The following is a 2,276-nucleotide window of genomic DNA, read 5'->3' on the forward strand; positions in this document are numbered from 1 at the left end:
TTGCAATGGGATTTCCCGTCCAAATTTTCTAAGGAGTCTCCATACTGATTTCCATAATGGTTGTACCAGTCTACATTCCCACCAGCAGTGAAGAAGGGTTCCTTTTTCCCCACAGCCTCTCCAACATTTGTTGTTGGGTGATTGCTTTATGATAGCCAGTCTTTCTGGGGTGATCTCTAGCAGCTTTCAGTGTGATATTCTTGTGTTGGATTTCTGGGATCTTGAGTATTATATGTCTTCGTGTGTTTTTGATTGGGTTGAAGTTATTTGGAGTTCTGTATGCTTCAGTTACATGAGTATCAGATTGTTTCCTCATATTTGGGAAGTTTTCTGCTATTACTTCTGCCCATAATCTTTTTATATCATTTGTATTGACTCCTTCATTCTCATTGATGCCTATTAGTCTCACATTGTTCATCTTTGCATTGTCTTGCAGGTTATGAATTATTTTTTCCTGCATCCTAGTTTTTTTTTTTTTTTAACTTTCTGGTTAACATTTTTATTGTAGTATTTCCTTTTAAAATTCACCCAAGACAAAAAAGAAAAGAAAGACAATGGCCCCGGAAGGAATGCACAATTTGTTTTAGTTTACAGCACAGAGATCCTTCTCTTAATGGGAATTGTGCTCTTGGTTTCAGCAATAAGTGAAGAAGAAAAGATCTTGCCCTTTGAAGTTCTGAGGGGAGTGTGGGTGTCCACGTTAGTATGGGCAGATAGGATATGCTCTCCATAGCGCTTCAAGGTTGGAATGGTCTTCCTGTCATGGTGGCGTCCGCCTGTGGTGATGTTAATTCCAGATCTTGAGGAAGATGTCCCAGGACCCTGTTGCCACAGCCATGCCATCATCAGTCACCCCCAGGCAGCTGACGCGGTTGTCATGTCCAGCCAAGACATCTGCCCTGTCAGCTTTGAGGGCATCCCACACATTGTAGTTGAAGTCATCATAACCAGTGAGGAGGAGGCGCCCGCTCTTGGAGAAAGAGACAGAGGTGATCCCGCATATGATGTTGTCGTGGGAATAGGTCATGAGTTCCTGGTCTTCACGGAGGTCAAAGAGCCTGCAAGTAGTGTCATCTGAGCCGGTGGCAAATGCATTGCCATTTGGAAAGAAACAGATGGCGTTGATATCGGACTCATGGCCAGTGAAGGTCTGCCGGCACATGCCTTCTCAGACATCCCAGAGCTTGGCTGAGGCGTCACAAGCACTGGAGACAAATAGTCTGGTGTCGGGAGCCAGAGACAGGCTCATGATGTCCCCAGTGTGTCTAGTAAACGTGGTTGTCTGCTGGCCAGTCTCAATGTCCCACAGTGCACATGTGGTGTCTCTAAAGCTGGTGACGATCTGATTGTGGTCCAGGAATCGGCAGCAGGACAGGTAGCCTGCGTGTCCCGCCAGCTCCCGGCTCACATGCACGTTCCCTTTGTGAGTCTTCAGATTGTAGATAGAGCAAATGTTGTCCAGGCCACCACAGGCTACGTAGTTTCCAGAGGGGGCATAAGCACAGGTCATGACCCAGGAGGAGCGCAGGGGGATGGCATGGACCTTGTTTGTGGTATAGCTGTCCCAGATGATTAATTTTCCATCCTGCGAAGCGCTAACCAGGAGCTGTGAGGCTGTGCCCCAGTGCATGGCATAGATCTTGGCCAGGTGCCCCCTCAAAGTCCTCCTGGTGCGCATCTGGATTCTTCCCACTGGGTTGATGTTGTTTGTGATCTGTGAGAGAGCTGCATCTGCACATGGTTTCCGAGCATCCCTGATTTGGTTCTTGAGCTACTCAGCTTCCTGCCATAACTGGTCAAGTTCGCTCATCCTTAGGTCCTAGTACTCTTGCCACCATCACAGAGAATCCTGAATCTCGCCCTGCGCCTCCTCCCTGCCGCCGGTAGGTTGCTATGCTTGCGGTCGGCGAGCAGAGCCGGCGAGGTGTCTGGTCTGCGAGGCGGTACTCCGTCCTGGCCCGCTGCCCTCGCTGCCCACGCCCGCCGCCGCGGTCTGCCCCTCAGATGCCTCCAGCCATCGACCATCCTAGTTGTTTTTAAGAGGTTCTTTCTTACCTTTTCACTAGCTGTACCAGCATCTTCAAATCTGAAACTCTATCTTCACTTTCGCTCAAATGGTTTTTCAGGCTAGTAATTGAGATTTTAAGGTCCTGTACATCTCTTTGACTCTGCTTCACGTGATCTATTTCTTTCCTGTATTGCTCATTCAAGAATCCATCATTTTTTAAATCTGTATTTTTTTTAATCAATGTCTTCTTTAGAAGCAGTTATTAGTT

General features: G+C 47.5%; 2 pseudogenes across 2 annotated transcripts; both read right to left on the bottom strand.

Moving 5' to 3' along the window:
* Positions 1–720: 720 nt before the first annotated feature.
* LOC101584761 lies at positions 721–1,810 on the bottom strand (annotated as a pseudogene). Its single transcript, XR_192464.2, has one exon. The product of XR_192464.2 is annotated as a guanine nucleotide-binding protein G(I)/G(S)/G(T) subunit beta-1 pseudogene (transcript).
* Positions 1,169–2,003, bottom strand: LOC111816329 (annotated as a pseudogene). Its single transcript, XR_002820750.1, has one exon. The product of XR_002820750.1 is annotated as a guanine nucleotide-binding protein G(I)/G(S)/G(T) subunit beta-1 pseudogene (transcript).
* Between the last annotated feature and the right edge of the window lie 273 nt (positions 2,004–2,276).

Source organism: Octodon degus, unplaced genomic scaffold (assembly GCF_000260255.1).
Source record: "Octodon degus isolate 3935 unplaced genomic scaffold, OctDeg1.0 scaffold00030, whole genome shotgun sequence".
Taxonomy (NCBI): Eukaryota; Metazoa; Chordata; class Mammalia; order Rodentia; family Octodontidae; genus Octodon; species Octodon degus.